The sequence below is a fragment of the Ceratotherium simum genome, chromosome 31 (genome assembly GCF_057802395.1).
Source record: "Ceratotherium simum simum isolate JZ-2026a chromosome 31, ASM5780239v1, whole genome shotgun sequence".
NCBI classification, from domain to species: Eukaryota; Metazoa; Chordata; class Mammalia; order Perissodactyla; family Rhinocerotidae; genus Ceratotherium; species Ceratotherium simum.
The window spans coordinates 31,994,605-32,015,037 of record NC_141930.1 but is presented as its reverse complement, the minus strand read 5'-3'; the positions used below and the strand labels follow the sequence as shown (position 1 = coordinate 32,015,037).

General features: G+C 39.0%; 1 pseudogene; it reads right to left on the bottom strand.

The window, feature by feature from the left end:
- Positions 1 to 1,101: 1,101 nt before the first annotated feature.
- On the bottom strand, positions 1,102 to 19,848 carry LOC101403161 (small ribosomal subunit protein eS27 pseudogene; annotated as a pseudogene).
- Between the last annotated feature and the right edge of the window lie 585 nt (positions 19,849 to 20,433).

Sequence of the window (20,433 nt, the reverse complement as noted above, 5' to 3'; positions counted from 1 at the left end):
TCAGGGTGTGCTGCTGCTGCCCCATGCATGCATCATGCACTTTCACACTGCCATGCTGTTCTCTGCCGAAAGGGCCTTTCTCTCTTTTCTTAGCATCACCTTTCCTTGCCTTCAAGTAGAATTTCTTTCTCCTTATATTCTAACTTGTAAAGACAGACCGACATGAGCTGCATGCCTGGGCACTGGGGCTTGGGTCCCTCATGAAATTGCTTTTTCTGAATTGCTTTGGATTAATGCTCTTGACATACTTTCAGGGACATTGTAAGAAAAAACCCCATTCTAAGACCCTTATTCTAAAGACGTAGCTGTAGGAGTTGGTCACTATTTTGCCAATGCCATCTCCACTGATTTGACCCCAATGCCTTGAACGGCCCTGGGTAGGGAGCAGGGCTCAGTACCAGCTGCAGCTGATGAGCCAGGGGGTATCTTTGTGCTGCCCCTCTGCCAGACGCCCACCAACTCAAACAAAGACTCTCCTGACGGTGGACAGCTGGACTTGCCTTAACCAGCGGTGTGTGGACTCATGGACTCATTTGATCCGGGGAGCAACTTTGGTCCTTAAAATGGGTGGATATGACGACCCACTTGTCCCACTTCTAGCACATAACCCCCCAGTTCCCACCTCCACCCCCACACTGGGGGAACTACTTCTTCCCCTGAGGGAACTACTCAGTGATTTCTTCCTTGGTGTGTCTCCCTTTACTGGGGAAGTGCATAAAAATCAATGCTTGCTATGTTGGTCACTGTGGTAGTGTTTGCCTCCTCTTTAACATGGGGTAGTTTATAGCAGAAAGCCCAGCCAACTTCACTGTTTCACAAGCCAGAGAAGACAGGGGTCTGGTGGTTCCTCCTAAGCATTCTTCAGGGAAATCTTTTGCTTTCCTCTGGAGAGATGACTTTCATTTCCAATGATGTGTCAATATTCATCACTATTATAAGCAATGGTGAACGAGAACTTGTGTTCAAGCACTGTGCTTTGCTTCACATAAATCAGTCAATTCCTGGCACTCTTTTGTATTACTGAATGATTTTTTTTCTTTTTTTTTAATACAAAATGTGTTTATTGGGATGGTTTTCCACTTATCTTGATTCAGGGTGCTTTTAGTGCTGCCTCTGTCTGAAGGAGCATCCTTCTGTGAGTCTTGCTTTTCCTCTTATAGGGTGGCAGAGGACAGTGGAACAGCCCACACACAAAACTACCATTGTGCATGGATAAAGATTGCGGTGATTTTATAGCATCCTGGGCATTTCACATCCTTGAAGAAGGAATTGGGCCTCTGCACCAGACACTTCTTGTGCTTCCTCTTCTCCTCTTCTGGGGAGGGCTGAGGAGATCCTTTGCCAGAGGCAAGTTCTTGTGGGGAGGTCGTCACCACTGGAAAGTTAATTTTGTTTTCTTCTGAATGATAGTTTTAAATGTAGGACTATCACTCCTTCATCATTTGAGTTTTGGTTCCAGGGCTTCAAATGGGACAGCTTATGAGATTTGCTTTGAAGGTCAGGGGCCTTGTCCCTAGTAGAAAATATTTACCCGACCTTTTCCTGGCCCTTAAACTACTCTCCAGAGTAAAGTGAATGCATGACACTTCCAGTAGATGAAGGGGGTTTAGATCTTTGGATGGATATTCTGGGCATAGCACATGAATGCCCTGCCACCTAGCCCCTTGGAACACTGGCATATCTTGGGAAAAAATGTCTACAAGTGGGAGTAAAATGAATTAGTACCTCTTCCCCTCAAGGTCCAAGTAGTTTTGCTGAGCCATGCCCCTGACCAAGCATGATGACATAGAAGGGAAACTGTCTACCTTTCTACTTTGCATGGGTGAATTGGCAGGAGACAGCGTCTGTGAAGCTGATGGTGCAGAAGGGACCTCAGCTCTATGAACTGCCAGGTGTTCAGAAAGTACCCAGGTAGCTCTGTTTTCAAGACAGCAATGGTGGGTGAGCCACTGTGGGTCAGTCGGAGTGGTTACTCTGACAGTCATGTCTCAGCTGGACCTCCAGGGCTTCAGTGTGGACACTGTGGGCAGCCAGATGGTGTTGCTGTGGACAAGCAGGACCCTCAACAGGGTGCGCCGATTGAGGTTGCAGAGTCTACCTTTAGGGGAGCATCTGAGTTCTGCTATCCCCATGGGCAGCAGGCCAGCTACGTGGAGGACTAACTTAAAAACAAATACTGGTAACATTTGTGGTAGTGAGGGTTGAGAAGTAGGGGGTATTCTTAGAAATATTAGGGGATTCTCTTCTTTTAGTGAAACAGATGGGAAGAAAAGAGCCACAGTACTTTGGGCATTGAAAGACATATGACCTTAGTTTTAATCACAGAATGGTGAGGCTGGGACATTTTGGTTAACAAGGAAAGACCATGCCCTGAGCAATAATCACAATGTAGAAAGCCCTTAAGGAACAGAGGTAAAAGTTCCTTGAGGTTAGAATTATCAATTTCGTTGAATCGTCTTAGCTTGAAAATTACTAAAATGCATTCTCCTTAAGAATAAGGGGATGCTTCATGCAGAGGAGAATTATTTCTACTCTCTACGAACAGAGTTGAAAAAAAAAATCAGTCAAAATAAATGATATCATTTTGGGAATGGCAGTGTCCCAAAGCCCCTCTTGCAAAGCCACATACAATACCCAAATATCATGCACCTTTTCCTGGAAGGTTATAACATGTAGTGATTTGTGATAATAATAAATGAGTGTGTCCCAAAGTTTGTTCTGTGGAACCCTCAGTGTCAAATAAATCTGGGAAACTTCGTCAGCTATATCTTCTTAAATATTCATAATGCATGGGAGCATATTTAATAACTCTGAGAAATTGAATGATAATGAGCCTCTCATTCTTGTTTAACCAATAAATTCTTGAAATTACTTGATCTTGAAACACTACTTGAGCATGACACCTGTCAATAGTTTGTGTCGTTCTGCCTAATATGATGTATTGGAGCACATTTTTTTGGTATTTGTCAGATCTCTTAATGCTGACACAAGAAAGGCCTCAAGCAACAATCTTGGTGCAAGATATGCAAGATATTCAGCATAATGTTGAGAACACACGAGAAGCAGCTAAGGTTGAGAATTGGCAATACGAGTTATTAAAGATCAATAGACTATGGGATTCTGTGTTGTCATCTGGAATGTAGACTAAACCACTGATCATCTGGTAAGTAGGAGGCAGATGAAACCAACAGTGTCCTAATGGGCATATGAGGATGAAGAGAGGCTGAAGTACTGGTGATCAAGAAGAAGGTGAAGAAGATTCAGAAGGAGTGAGGGAACAGAAAAGGCCAAAGAATAAATGACTTTAAACAAAGAAGAAAATCTCAGAGTTGAAAATTTTGGAGGTAGAGGAAGTCTAAGTGATAGGTGATTGTCATATATTTATGGGTAGATGAAGTACAGTTGAGATAAAGATTATTGGAGGTGAGGCGGCTGTGACAGTGTGCTAGGAGGGTGTTGAAGAGCGACAGCAAGGAGGGTGGCAGAATACAGGGTGAGAAGGTGACTCTAACTCAAATGCTGAGGTTATTAAGGAGTAATAATCATGGTACGTTTTATTTTGAAAAGTGACTGAGCATATTTTCTTAGTGCCCTGCTCATATCCCTCAGCCCTGACTACCGTGTGCCCAGAAGCTGCAGAAACAGGCTCTGACCAGGTGTAGGGCAGGCCAGAATTGCTGGGGAATAAGTCCCCCAGAACCATTCCTCAACCAACAATTTAGCTTCTTTGCACCTTTGGTAGGATAACTCTGAGATGTGTGTTTTGTACTTTTCCCCAGAATTTCCTTGAAGCATCACACCCCAGTCACCCACAGGGAGTTTATTTGCTACCCTTTATGTGCTGCCTTCCCTTCTTGGTGTCACTTCTTCCCTTCCTTACCAGTGCTTCCAGAACCTTCCAAATAAACTCGCATTTGGACTAATATCAGTCTGCATAGGAGGGAACCCAAACTAATTTACAAACGTTTTGTCATTAGGCCATTAGGATAACTCTAAGAGAATGACAGAATAATATTATTTCCCTTTTAAAAAAGAAAACAGAAGTTGTGCATTTTTCAAAGTCACCCACGTAGTAAGAATCGAGAATCGAGAGATAAACTTGTCTTCTGATTTCAGGATCTGTGTTCTTTTCCTTATATCTTGAACCCTATATTGAATCCCTATATCAAGGCGTGTTTGTCCAAATGTTGGTGGATCACAGTAATGAGAATGGAGACAAGAAAGTATAAACGGATGTGTGAATGCCAATAGGTAAAGTCATGGGAATATGACAGGGAAACAATGGGCTAAGGTAAAAAAATGGTTTATGATTATAAGGGAGTAAGATATAATGCAAAGAATTAACCAAAATAAGGGATAGTCCAGGAGCACAGGACTGTTGAAAATCATATTTAAACTAAAGTGATAAGTCAAGAGGAAAGAGACCAAAAATAGAGGTAAGTTCATTTACTGTAGAAAGTAGACTTGATAGGAACCAAAGGAACAGGTTGACAGGTGGTCCATGGGCGCAACAGGGAAGACACGAGCTAGATCACAATGCTGGTGTTATTATTCCATTTGCTGTGGCCCCATTGCAAGCTCCCTGGGGCATTGGTAATGGTGGTGGCCCTGCTGCCAGAGAGGGCCCCCTCCAGAGTCTCACAGAGAATGTCTGAATTCACATTCAAAATCATCTTTGAAAGACCAGAGTAGGGAGAGGTTTGGAATCTTTTGAGACATTCTCATAGTCATTAATAAGGTAACATTTCAACATTACAGAATTATAGAAAATGGCATCATGGAATTGAAAGGATTACAATAGAGGTTTTATCTTCATTTTCATTATTCTACTCCCTCCTCCCCTCCTATCTGAGTCTTTCTCCCCATCCATATCTATTCATCTAAGAATCCCGACGGCACCTGGCTGTTGGCTTTCAGACCATTTAGTTTCTTCTAATGATAGATTTTGTGGGCTAATAGACACCCAGCCTTCTAACCACACAGAAATCCTGCTGTGCTTTATAAGATGATGGAGTACAGGTATTCCTATAAAACATTATTTCCACAAATAATCATTGAAATAATATTTATATTGTCTAAATTAGTCACATTAAAGCAAACTTTCCCCTTATCTCTTTTCTTTTTAAAATGAGATTAAAACAACCGAGATGAATGAGGATTAACTGGAAGGGCCTCTGTGAAATCAGAAGGCCTGGATTTCGCTCTTCATTTTATCTCTGACTAATTGTGATATCATAAGCAAGCCATATAATAGTCTCATTAAAAGATCCTGTTGAGAAAAGCGGGAGCAGGGAGCCATCTGGTGTATAAGGTACTTGCTGGTTGAAAAAGTTATGGGGCTAAAAATAATCTCAGTATGATCACTCTTGAAATTAGGCATCTAGGCAAACAAGTTGGCTGTTGACCAACCCGGGAGACTGCTATTTTCCCACCATCTGCACAGAGATCAGACATGGTAAATACCACTGGGAAAAGCACAGCCCTGATCTGGGGATGAGGGTGGGGGATTGAAAAGCATATGTTCCAAAATGACCATAAAGATGGAGGCACATCAATAATCGTCATGATGCCTCTTAACAAATTTAAAAAGAGTATAGAGCACATGGGAAAAATGAAAATGCCAATATAAAGAGGGATGCCTGGCTGAGAACATGTTTGGCAATGCCAAATATGGCCGAAGATTTGGAAGATGTACATAATCCAAGATGAATATTAAAGATGTAGTGCTATATTAATTCTAATTTACAAGAAGCATAAAAAAACTTTCAAGTTTATTTTTTTCCCATTGCTTTATTATTAAAAGTTTCAAATATGTAGAAAAGTTGAATTTTATAGTATAAACCTGTATACTCACAACCTAGATTTTACCATTAGCATTTTATTATACTTGCTTTATTGCCTATCTATCTATCCATCCCTTTATCAACCCATCTTATTTTTTGATGCATTTCAAAGTAAGTTGCAGACATCAGTACACTTCCCCTAAATTCAATGTTGTTTACAGTCCTTTGTTTTTTCGTTTTGTGAAGAAGATTGGCCCTGAGCTAATATCCAATGCCAATCCTCTTTTTTGCTGAGGAAGACTGGCCCTGGGCTAACGTCTGTGCTCATCTTCCTCTACTTTATAGGGGACACTGCCACAGCATGGCTTGATAAGCGGTGCACCAGTCTGTGCTCGGGATCGGAACCTGCGAACCCCGGGGCCACGACGTTGTATGAGCGAATTTAACTGCTACGCCGCAGGGCCAACCTCCCTACAGTCCTTTTTTTAAGGAAATTTACACACAATGAAATGGACAAATCTTAAGTCTACTATTCTATGAATTGTGACAATTGCAGACACTTACGTATCCCAAACCTCTGTCACGATATAGAACATCTCCTTCACCTCAGAAAGTTCCCTCATGCTCGTTTCCAGTCAATCTTTGTCCTCACCCACCCAGAGGCAGTCACTATGTTTATTTCTATGTCCAGGCTAGTTTTCCCTGTTCCAGAACTTCATATAAATGGAATCATACAATTTGTGCTCTTTTGTGTTAGGCTTTTACTCAGTACAAAGCTTTTGCGTTTGCCCTCCAGTTGTGTATATTAGTAATTTTGTCCTTTTCTATTGTTGATTAGTGCTCCATTTCACGAATATACCACAGCTGTGTATCCATTCTCCTACAGATGGATACTTGACTGTTTCCAATTTTTGGTTATTATGAATAAAGCTAGTATGAACATTCTTGTACAAGTATTTTGTGGACATGCATTTTCATTCCTCTTGGGTAATATGTAGGAGTAGAATCGCTTGGGTAGGTGTATTTTTTTTCAAAGAAACTGTGAGGTCATTTTACAAAGTAGTGGTTCTGTTCTACACTCCCACCAATAATGTCCTAGAGTTCCAGTTGCTCCACATGCTTGCTAGCACTTGGTATTGTCAGTCTTCTAAATGTGGGTGTGTAGTAATATCTTACTGTGGTTTTAATTTGTATATCCTTAATGACTAATGATGCTGGGTAGTTTTTAATGAGCTTATTGACCATTCATATATCTTCTTTTGTGAAGTATCTGTTCAAATCTTTTGCCCATTTTTTCACTGGGTTGGTTATTTGTTTTTATTATTAAGTTGTAGGGGGTCTTTACTTATCCTGAATACCAGTTCTCTGACAGATTCATGTTTATTCCAGCTTGTGGCTTACTTATTCATTTTCTTAAAGGTGTCCTTTGGTGAGAAATTTAAAATTATGATGAAGTCCACTTTATCAATTTTCTCTTTTTATGTTTTTTTGTTTTTAATGATTATTTTTCCGATCATGTTGTTTTCTATATTTTTTTCTAAGAAACTTTTACCCACCTCCAAGTCACAAAGATAATGTCCTATGTTTCCTCTGATAGTTTTACGGTTTGATCTTTTACATTTAGGTAGAAGATCCATCTCAAATTAATTTTGTATATGATGTGATGTAGGGATCAAGCTTTATTTACTTTTTTCCAAAGGGATATCCAGTTGTTCCAGCACCATTTGGTGAAAATATTGTCCTTTTACAATTCAGTTTCTTTGGCTCCTTTGCTGAAAATCAAATAACCCTATAAGCTTGAATCTATTTTTCTTCTTTCTATTTTGTCCCATTGATGTATTTGTTCACCCTTATGTGACTATTATAGTCTTTTGATTACTGTGGATTTATAGTATGTTTGAAGTCAAATGCTATAAGTTCTCTAACTTTAGCCTTCTTCAGGATTGCTCTGCATATTCTAGATCCTTTGTGTGTCCATATAATTTAAGAAGTAGCTGGTCAATTCCTACAAAGAAGACTGAAGGGATTATAACTGGACTTGCAATGAGTCTTATCTATTTATTTAAATTTAATTTTTTTATTGAGATATAACTGACATATAACATTATATTAGTTTCAGGTATACAATATAATGATTCAGTATTTGTATATGTTGAGAAATGATCACCACAATAAGTCTAGTTAACATACATCACCATACATAGTTACAAATTGTTTTTCCTTGTGATGAGAAATTTTAAGATTTACTCTCTTAGCAACTTTCAAATACGCAACACAGTATTGTTAGCTATAGTCCCATGCTGTACATTTCATCCCCATGACTTATTTATTTTATAACTGGGAGTTTGTACCTTTTGACTCCCTTCACCCATTTTGCCAACCCCTCACCTCCGCCTCTAGCAACCACCAATTTGTTATCTGTATCTATGAGCTCGTTTTCTTGTTGCTTTTAAAGATTTTATTTATTTATTTTTTTCCCCCAAAGCCCCAGTAGATAGTTGTGTGTCATAGCTGCACATCCTTCTAGTTGCTGTATGTGGGATGCGGCCTCAGCATGGCCGGAGAAGCAGCGTGCCGGTGGGAGCCCGGGATCCGAACTCGGGTCGCCAGCAGCGGAGCGCGCTCACTTAACCACCAAGCCACGGGGCCGGCCCGTTGCTTTTAAATTCAACATACAAATGAGATCATATGGCATTTGTCTTTCTCTATCTGACTGATTTCACTTACCACAAGGCCCTCAAGGTCCATCCATGTTATCACAAATGGCGAGATTTCATTCTTTTTTATGGATGAATAGTATTCCTGTGTGTGTGTGTGTGTGTGTGTGTGTGTATGTATATATGTATGTGTATATATATATATACCACATTTTCTGTATCCATTCATCCATCGATGGAGACTTAGGTTGCTTTCATGTCTTGGCTACTGTAAATAATGCTGCAGTGAGCATGGGAGTGTAGATATCTTTTCTAGTTGTGTTTTCATTTTCTTTGGATATATAGTCAGAAGCGGGATTGCTGGATCATATGGTAGTTCTATTTTTACTTTCTCGAGGAAACTCCATACTGTTTTCCATAGTGGCTGCACCAACTTACATTCCCACCAACAGTGCACAAGCATTCCCTTCTTAACATCATCACCAACACTTGTTATTTCTTGTCTTTTTGATAATAACTATTCTGATAGGTGTGAGGTGATATCTCATTGAGGTTTTGATTTGCATTTCCCTGATGATTAGTGATGTTGAGCATCTTTTCATGTAGCTGTTGGCCATTTATATGTCTTGAATCTCATTTATTTTATTTATTTTTTCATTTATTTTTGAATGCAGAAACAATTGGTGGATTATTTGAGTATTTGATTTTATTATGACCACACTTTTAACAGGAATAAAAAGAAAAATAGAATACAAACTAACAATCAAAGTGATTAAATAGCTGCAAGCTAGGAGCAAGTGTGGGGTTTAGGAATGGCTTGGGTTGTGTCTATAAGAGGCATATTCCCATTTTTTGCCTAGTATTTTGTTTATTGTTTGGTTACTCTTATGTGCATATTATATAAGGCACAAAACAAACCACATAACTCAGTCTGACTTTAATTCCTAAATGATTTACCAACTCTACCATGGTTCTTACACTAGGAATGATAACAGTAGAACATATACCTATCTGATTCAGACATAAATAGAAAATTCTGCCCCAGGGTGGGGTTTAATGTCAAGATTCCTACCCCATCCCTGTTTGCCAATTTCTTTTAGTAAACCAGAGACAACTTTTCTGTCATTCTGTATTTTTTTTCTCTTTTGATTCTTACCTCTCCGATATCAAGAATGCATGACATTGTCTGCATAACTCAACCTCAGAATGGAAATGTAAGGAAATGATAAGTCAGGAAGGAGAACTAATATACTTCTTCAACTCCATTTCAATCCAGCTTTTCTAAAAAATAAAATTTACCTCTAAATCAGGCAGAATTTATATTCAAATTACACAAATTATAGGGCTCACATAAGACAGGAGTTTGTTTGCCCTAGGCTAGTAGACCAGATAACTATAGTTCTGAAGAGGTTAATTTTCTATTTTGCTGGAAACATCCTCTTATTGTGTCCAAATATGCATACTAGGTACGTGTATTAAACATTTTGTGAAAGACAAATAGTTTGGAGTTTGACACGATCTCTCCTACTTATCTGCCTTGTTTGTTAGGGGCAGAACTTTGAAACCAGCTGAGTCTCAGTCTCTAAATGTCTCCAGTATTCTCATAACAGAAGTCATTTACTGGACTTTCTCTTCTCTGGGGACAGAATAAAAGGTCAATGATAGTTTGGCCAAGGATTACTGAGTGGAAAAGTAGTTTACTATCAAATGTTTAGAATCTTCTTCCCTTTGGGTAAGCTCATCTTTGTAGTCTTACTGCCTATCTTGGTGTCTAGACTATAGTACATGCATTATTAAATATTTGTTAAATTGAATGTCATCAATCTTTGTGATCTTGCCTATTTTGGTCAAAAGATAAAGAAATTAGCAGGATGACCGTTCCCGATTCTTATCTAGCTTGCCACTCTAATTTTATCAATCAACATGATTTCACAGTCATTTGATCTTCTGAAAAGTTTAGAATGTTTTTATGAGCCTGCCTAGAGGGCCCTCTTCCTCCATGCAGTTCATAGAACATCTGCGCCAAAGTGTGCTGTGCATATGGAATTGATTGCTACTGCTTCAGGGCTGGGACAGGGTTGAGTGCGATAGCCATCATTTTAACAAACTGCTCCATGTTCTGCCACATACAACAGCGCTAGAAGAGGAATACTGATTAAATCCTCTCTCTGCCTCCCCCAGAACTGCTCAAAGTTGAATGTTTCTGTTGACTTCCTAATTGTTCCCTTTTTTTTTTTCCTATCTTGGCACCTTATAATATTTTAATACTGAAGCAAATTCAGTATAGTCTGGGGCTGTCATGCATCCCATTCAAGGGAAGGAGGGGATGGAGAAGAATGGCAGGATGGAGAAGGAAGATGCTTAATCTAACTGAGCACTCACTATGTGCCAGGGATTTTCGTACGTAATATATTTGCCTCATTTGATCTTCAGAGGAACACGTGAGGTCAGTGTGATTATAACACGCATTTTCCATGCAAGTGGGAAGCTGAGGTTCAAAGAAATGAAAAGATTTACCCCTGGATTTTAAATCTGAGCCTGCTTGACTTCAAGGCCTGAGTAGTCTCTATTCCATAACCCTACCCAAAGAGGTTCTGGCAACAAAAGACCCTTATGTCACAATGTTATGGGAAGGGTTCTCAGTCTGACTTCCTTCAGGTTTACAGAACTCCAAATTTACTTCCAGGACCCCAAGCACTGGGGAAAGATTCAGCTTCCTTCAGGGACTTTGGAAACACAGTGAAGTAATATTTCTCCTACCTCTCATTACTGCATCTTCTTTCTTTCCTAGCTACCTCCTATCTCTGTTGGATTTAGGGGAGCTGGGTTAGCAACAATAGATAAAAAATGAAAAAGGACGCTGGAAAATGACAACCTTCAGGGTTGCAAAAATGCCATTTTTAGTAGGAAGCCTGTATGTCTCTAGTGCAGTGATTGCTGCTGGCCAGGATCACCCAGCTAGGAGAGAGAATTGGCAGCGTATTTCTGCCTCCTGCCCAGAAAGCACTCATTGTCTTCATGCTGGTCCTTGGCACCCTGGAGCATCCCCCATCCCTGCACTGTGGTATTCCAATTAGTCTTCCTCAGTGTGGCTGGCACCCATCATCCAAAATTATTCTTCTCTGCTCAACTACAGAATTATCATTTCTATTTCCAACTGGCAACAACTTGTCACCCTTCCCAGATATATTTCCATCTTAACAAAGCTCTTACCATGCCAGTTCTTTGCATAAAAATTTTCAATGTTTTCCCATTGTAGTTAGAATAAAACCCAACTCCTTGCCATAGCCTATAAGGACTTATGTGATCTGGTTCTGTCTCCCATTTCATGTCCTATTACTCTTCTCCTCACTCATGGGACCCAGCCACACTCCTTGCTTTTTCTCGAACACTCCAAACTCATTTTTGTTTTCCTTTGCTGTAACCTGATTCCTTCTCATCATGCAGGGCTCAGCTCATTTGAAATCTCAGAGGGGCCTTTGCTCACCTTCACCCTTATACAGCTTCCTCCCCACCCACATTGGCTTCAGTTTTATCACATCACTCTTTCTATTTTTTTCCAAAGAAAGTTTCACAGTCAGAAATCATGCTTTTTTGTTAATTTTGTGTTCTGACTCTCTCCAATGTAAGCTCCATTTGCCAGGGGTTATCTCTACCTGTTTCCCACTATATTTCTTGTGCATAGAACAGTAAGTACTCAGTAAATATTGATTAAATGAGGCCAATGTATTAATACTAAGATGGTTGACCATCAATGGATTTCTAGCTACTTTAAGAAAATAAAGGAAAGATTTTGCATAGAAATAGGGACTAGGAGGTGGGGATTAGGTCCTATTCTCCTTTTAAGTTTCTCCCAAATTATTGGCATATGCAAGTCAAAAACAAATATAGGCAGTCCTTGTTTGGCTTGGTTCCAATAGGCATGAATTTTCAGTACCACATTTAGCTTAATAAACCAGTTCCCCAAGAACACAGTTGAAATTTCAGTTACCCCAGTACATTAACTGTGAGTAACTGAATAAAGTACAAATTTAACCGCTAGCTCTACAGTGCATAAGTAACAGAAGTGTATCATTATTGATTTTCACACCACATCTTTCAGTGTCTGTTGGTCATGGGTCACTGAGCCGTGTTACTCAGTTCACACACAGACAGTAAAGCATGTAGTTGTGTTGCCTCCTTGTCTCCCAGTGGTAAACCCATGTGACATTTTGCAAAAATAGATACTCAAAAAAGGAAATTGGCTAACAAAGATGGAAGTGCAGCAAGGAAACAAAAATTGATAACGTTGGAAGTGCAATTTGAATCGAACATAAATGGAATTATAGGATAAATACCTGACCATGGAATTGTTGACACTGCTGCCATTGGAGAAACTCTAGATGTGCAGCCCGAGGAACTTAGTGAAGGGAACTTACATGCCTAAATGAGGAAAGTCGTCGTGAGAAAAGGATGATAATGTCCTGGAGGAAGTGGTGCTGACAAAAATCTTCACATTAAAGGAATTCTCAAACACATTTCACGATGTCAAAAGCACAAAGGATAAAATATTGGAAGCTGATCCACTTACAAAGGAGTAAGACAACTGACCAAGGCATGAAGAAGAAGTTCACTGTGTAATGTAAGTTAAAAGAGAAAAAGAAGGTAAGCCGAGTTCAAACTTCTCCTAAGTTTTTTTTTCAAGAAATAAAAGATTTCAATTCTCAATGTTCCTAATGTTTTCAGTTACAGTAAATAAATATCCATTTCCCTTTACATTTATAACTGACAGTAAGACAGTTTTTAATATTTTGACAAAAATTTTTAAAAGTCACAGAACAACTGTACTTTTCCCCTTTGATCATGAAGGTCGCTTTGCATGGGTTCAGTGTGCACGGTCAGTTTTACAGCCCCACACAACGTGCAGAAGGAGGCCTGCCTGTAGACTCATGGGCTCGCTAGCACCTTCATGCACCTGATCACGAGTCTCTAGGTGAAGCTGGCAAAGAGGGTTTGCCTTTAAAGAATAAAATTTTGCAGTGGAAAATTTATCACTGAAAGATTTTGCTTAATAGTGTGAATTTCTTTTATAGAATATGCCTTCATAATGCTGAATTGTTAAAAATTCAGAAACTATAAAAATTTGAATAAGAAAACACAAATCACTCAATGCCATCTTTATCTAAAGATAATCATTCTTACTATTTTGGAGGATATTTTTCCAGACTTTCGTCCTATGCATATATTTTAATGAGATTTGGAGCATTCTGTGCATAGTTCTTCATTTGAAATTTTTTTTTTGTCAAATTGTTATGTAGATGTTTAGGCTATATCAAAAAAATGATAAATGAATGAACTGAGAAGAAAAGAACTGGGGTGTGTGTGTGTGTGTGTGTGTGTGTGTGAGAGAGAGAGAGAGAGAGAGAGACGGCAGATCTTACTATCTCAAAGTGGGAGTTTGTTTTATTTTATTAAGCATCAAAAAATGGTTATATTGGCTATCTCATACACTGTTGATGAGAATGAAGATTTGGTACAACCTTTCCAGAGAACAATTTGGCAACATGTATTAACATTTTAAAAGTAAACCTCCTTTGACCCAGGGTAAATTCAATTCTAGAAATTTAATTGTAAGAAATAATGGGAAAACTGCAAGGGTATTCATGATATCTTGGTTTATGAGAGTAAAAATAGAAAACAACAACTTATATGCATCTTAATAGATGATGGATCTGATAAATTTTGATCTATGTATATAATGCAATACTATGCAGCTGTTAAATTTATGAAATAAATCTATATTTATTGACATGAAAAATTGTCTCAGATAAGTTAAAAAAAGAAAATTTTAAGATAGTATGCAAAGAATAGTTCAATTTTTGAAAAAATAAAAGGAAAATGATATATGTATAATATGTAAATATATAAATTCACTCATGTATATGGAGAACAACAAACATAAAAAGTATAAGCCTTTAGTATTGTGTCTAGACAGCAAGTACTTCTCTGCTGGGCAAACAGTGAAATCAGGCACGAAGCTTTTCTCTGCATCAACTCAGACCAACCTTTGGAGTTCCAACCTCTGAAGGTGGCGGCGGGGCTCTCAACTTTTATGAAGTTCCACAGCTTAAATCATCGCAGTGTGTTTTTACAGGTACGTACTTTACTTTCTATCCCTTCTACACATTCATGTCAGGTTAATTTCCCAGTCCAGCTCTGATGCTGTGTCCTTCCTTCCACTAGGCAGTCCTCCAGCGCGGCGGCTCTTCAGGCCAAGCTCCCTCCGGCCTCCTCCCCGCTCACCCCTCCGCTCCCACTCGGTTGCTCCAGCCACCAGTCCCCTGTCCTGAGAGCGTCAGCTCTGATCCCCGTGCTCTCTTCTTGTTCCTGCAGGCAGATTCATCCCTCATCTGAACTCCCGTTAGGTGTGAGTGTTTCTCTCTCAGGGCACAGTCCTTGCCCTAAGTGATTCATGTCAATCATCTCTGCTGGATTCTGGAATTCACTTTCATTCGTCTTAGTATCCATTAGAACACATAGAACAGAGATACGCTAAGTGCTCATTGTGTGGTTGCTGAAGGAAAGAAAGAATACAACTCTTAAAAAGTTAGTTTCTTTCCATTCTCTCTGGCTATTTATATATAAAGATTTTTGAGGGAAGAAATATTTTTCTGTAAGCAAATCTAGGGAAAATTTGTTTTTCAGGCTTGTGCTCATGCAGAGTAAAATATTTGCACTCCCCAAAAATTGCTGTACCATTCATAATTTACCTTGCAAACTTACTTTTTGAGCATCCCACTAGTCTAGGAATCAATACAGTTAGGAACCTACTCCTTTCCTTTATCTCCCTTGGACTGCCAGCTCCAGTTCCTTCTCTGATTTTCCTTCCAATCTTTACATTTATGTTTAATTTTTAAAATTTATTATTTTTATTGAGATATAATTGACATATAACATGATATTAGTTTCAAGTATACAACATAATGATTCAATATTTGTACATATGAGACGATCAACACATTACGTCTAGTCAACATCTATCACCACACATAGTTAACAAATTTTTTTTTCTCGTGAAGAGACATTTTAGCAACTTTCAAATATATAATACAATATTGTTAACAATAGTCACCATGCTGTACATTACATCCCCAGGACTTATTTATCTTATAACTGGAAGTTTGTACCTGTTGACCCCCTTCACCCATTTTGCCTATCCCTGCAACCCCCACCCCCTGCCTCTGGCAACCACCAATCTGTTATCTGTCTCTATGAGTTCAGTTTTTGTTTTTACTTTTAATTTTTTTAGATTCCAAATATGTGAGATCATACAGTATTTGTCTTTCTCTGTCTGATTTATTTCACTTAGCATGATGCCCTCAAGGTCCATCTATGTTGTCACAAATGGCAGAATTTCCTTCTCTTTATGGCTGAATAATATTCCATTGTGTGTGTGTATATATATATATGTGTGTGTGTGTGTGTAGGTACATAACACATTTTCTTTATCCATTCATGTGTCGATGGACACTTAGGTTTTTTCCATATCTTGGCTATTGTAAATAATGCTGCAGTGAGCATGGGGGTGCAGATATCTTTTTGAGTTAGCGTTTTCATTTCTTTTGGATAAATACTCAGAAGTGGAATAGCTGGATCATATGGTAGTTCTATTTTTACTTTTTTGAGGAGACTTCATGCTGTTTTCCATAGAGGCTGCACCAATTTACAATCTCACCAACAGTGCATAAAGATTCCCTTTTCTCCACATCCTCACCAACACTTGATATTTCTTGTCTTTTTGATAATAGCCATTCTGATAGGTGTGAGGTGATACCTCATTGTGGTTTTGATTTGCATTTCCCTGATGATTAGTGATGTTGAGCATCTTTTCATGTACCTGTTGGACATTTGTATGTCTTCTTTGGAAAAATGTCTATTCAGACCCTCTGCCCCTTTTTAATTGGATTTTGCTATTGAATTGTATAAGTTCTTCAAATATTTTGGATATTAACCTGTTATGAGATATATAGTTTGCAAATATTTTCTCCCATTCAGTAGTAGGTGGTCTTTTCATTTTGTTGATGGGTTACCTTTGCTGTGCAGAGGTTTTTAGTTTGATGTAGTCCCATTTGTTGATTTTTGCTTTTGTTTCCTTTGCAGTGTTTATGTTGAAGATTTACAATCTTCAACATAAATCTTAAATCTCTCTGCAGGTCTATCAGGCACAGGGTGCTGACCTACTTCAAACCAGGATATTAGTGATTTATGAACAAGCCTGCGTTATGTTCCAGGGACTGCGCTTAATGGTTTACAGGTATTATTTAATTTAGCACTTATTGCAATTTTATGAAGTACAAACTAGTGATATCTCATTTTATGGTTGAGGAAATTGAGGTTTAGAGGCATTAAATAACTTACCTAAGACTCATGCTCTTTCTTCGAAGTAGCAAATACAGATATTTATTTTTTCATAAAAAATTCTGGAAAACAGTATTTCTGTAAGGATAATATGCCCTTTGAAACATGCTAATTTTTATCAGAGTCAACTTATTTCTCAAAAACCAACAAGAAAAGTAGAGAGAGTTGCCAGATATTTTCCAAATGTCTTGTAGATATGGCACGAGGTCCTCTGGCAATAGTTGCGTTAAATCTGTTGACACTCTTTGGTCACAACAGTCTGGACGCTAAAACTAATGCTAGATAGAACCGTGACAAAGATGACGTTTTTCTTCAGAGGCCATCCCACTCTCCCCCTATGATGGTTAATTTTATGTGTCAACTTGACTGGCCATATCCAGATTAAACTTTATTTATGGATGTGTCTGGAGGGTGTTTTCAGATAAAATTAGCATTTGAACACATGGACTCAGTAAAGTAGGTTACCCTCTCCAATGTGGGTGAGTCTCATCCAATCTGTTGAAGGGCTGAATAGAACAAAGGTGGAAGAAGGAGGAATTTGTCCGTTTTTTCCCTGCCTTGCTGATGAGCTGGGACATCTCCCTTCATCTTCTGCCCCTGGACTGGAATTTATACCGTTAGCTCCTCTGATTCTCAGGGCTTTGGACTCTGAATTACACCATCAGCTTTCCTGGGTCTCCGTCCTGCAGGTAGCAGATGGTGGGACTTCTCAGCCTCCATAATTGCATGAGCCAATTCCTCATAATAAATATCTATATTTAATATTGGTTCTGTTTCTCTGGAGAACCCTGACTACCTGGTTAATACCCCCCCCCAATAGCTACAATATTTTATCCACCCTTCTTCCTATCTCAAAGAGAGAGTCTGATATCTGAGGAGAATCAGTGCTCATTCATACTTGGGTGTAAATGACTGATAATAGCTGAACATGTTTACTTGATAGACTAAGGAAGTACAGTTTCAGATGGGCAGTTAGAGGCGTTGTTTGAGGTGGCCTTGGAGAAGCTCAAAGTCATATCACATAGGGGGTAGTCTACTCTATTTTTGCGTTAGGAAATTCCTCTTAACAGTTAGATATTATCTGATTGTGTAAGTGGTGTTAGTCATTTGATTATTTTTAAATCAATTAACACTTGAACTAGTTTTCTATTGATGTAACAAATTATCACAAACTCAGTGGCTTAAAACAAGCCAAGTTTATCATCTCCCACTTCTGTAGGCCAGAGGTTCAGCCTGGGACTAAAATCAAGGTGTCTCTGGAGCTGCATTCCTTACTGGGACTTGGAGCTAGGTTTTATTATCAACTTTAGAAAATGAAGATCTGTCAAATTTTTTAAGATATTAAAATTTTTTTTTCAATGAATATATACATTCCATATGCTTAGTTTCCTTTCATTCTGAGCTCTTGGTGAGAAATTATACGAAAACATTTAATGCACAATAAAATGAACCAGCATGGCCTTATTGGCTCTAACAATACGCAAATCCTATGCTGACTGAATTTAGGGACCAGGAAACACCTCTGTGCTCCCAAATATTTTCCCTTTCTCTAGAGTTTGCATGCTAATTACGTCTTTAAGTTAAGGCATTGAGAACAAGTTTACAAATGGGGAAATTTTGGGGAATGGAAACAATTTTTTCTTTTTAATCATTTATTGACAATGGAAATGACACTATTTATCAGATTAGCTAATCAGCCACCTGGCACCGGCCAGTGTGAAAGAGAGGGGTAGAGGCCTGGGAGAAGGGGTGCGGACCAGCCCCCCATCCTGGCTGGCTGGAGTCTGCAAAGCAGAGGCTGCTCCTTCCTCATGTTTGTGTCCTCCCAGCTCAGCACAGGGTGAAGGAGCCGCGCTGCCTTCTCAAGACTTGGCCGTTGTGTACCTGAGGCAGGAGGCACTGCATTTTGTACCCCACTTCCCAGTGTGGGGCTCAGAGGGGAGGCAGCCTGGTTGAGTAAGTGGTAGTAATCTTGAAAATGGGGTCAACCCTAGACGATGTGTTCAGGAGTGTGCTGACACGCAGGTCCACAGTGCTTCTTTCTTACGGTGGTTAGTTTCATGGCCTCCTCGCTCACACCCTCTGTGCCTTCCCTGGCTTGCAACCCCCTCTTTGACTTTACCTCATTGTTTTCGACCTTGCACTCCTGCTCTATCAAGGTGAACCTGATTAAGTGGAAGACTTAATTGAGAAAAAGCTGAACTCTTGGATCTTTTGCAACATCCCCTTGTGCTAAAACTTGCACCAATGGTTCCAACCATAATTAACATTGTGCTTCCATCCCTGTTGAACATCAGATTTTTACTCCATAATATACTCAGGTATGTACCAAGGGTGTAAAGTTCTCAGAGATTTTATTCTTTAATATAGCAAGTAATTTTATTTTTAAAAATTTATAGCTTTTCAGTTTGAGAATAGCCAAATGATATATGACATTTTTATAGTGGACAATTTTTATGATGTTAATAATTTTCATCTTATTTACTTTTAGTATGTCACCATTCCTGTTTTCCAATATTATAATGCAACTAAATGTTAACATTTTTTAAATTAAACTTTTTGGGATTTTTTCAGATTTACAGAAAAGTTGCAAAGGTAGTACAGAGAATTTCCATATACCCCTTGCCAGTTTCCCCTAGAGTGAACATCTTACCCTATGTCTTTTTTATTCATCAGTGTCTACTGAGACCCCAGACTCAGCTGTTACTATACATGAGGCATAATCATCAAAGTCATACTGCAACCTCTACTGGGTAATATTTGTTTCTTTACTCTTATTGGTCATGTTGTTTCAGCACCCGATCTGCCTTTTAAATCAAGTAGAGTCTAGTGTGAGTTGTTCTGGTCTTGGAATCAGCAGGTCTGAATTTAAGTCTTGACTCTCCTGCTTACCAGTTTTCAGCTCTGTAAACTGTGGAGGAGAATACTCACCTGCCAACCTTGGAGGGCTGGTGTGAAAGTTTGTCAAGTGTCAGCTCTGTAAGGATAATGGCCTTCCTCAACTCATCCATCACCACGTCCCCAGTGTCTTGCAAAGGGCCAGAACATAGCGAGCCCTCATATGAACGTGGTTGTACTGAATGAGTGATTAAACAAGGTAATGTCTACAAATCTTATTATAAATTATAAATGGCAGAGAGACGTTAGGAGTTTTAACTACTCGTCTATAAACACGTGATATGTATGTTACTGTTGGTGTGACTCAGGTCCTACCCCACCACTGAAGCCCGCCACCACTTCCTATTGTGTTCACGATGGAGTCTGACCCTTAACGAGTGCCTGGCAGGGAGTGGGCACAGCGAGCTGCCTTTCAGTCTTGTTCAGCTCTGTGTAAAAATACCAGGCAAAGCAGTGGTTTGTTATTTTTACTACAAATATTTTCTGACAACTAATGAGAACTTGAAGGGTAACATTGTTCTTTCTTCAGATTTTTATTGTCTTGGAGTGCTGATTTGCATTCTTGTTACATGTTGTTTTCTTGATTCTCTTTCATGAGAAAAGTAAATGTTTATAAACCATGCATCTGCATTTTGTGACTTATTTCTGGAAGGCAAAATACCTGCATCTAACCCCAGCCTTTCACCTGTAATGAGTTT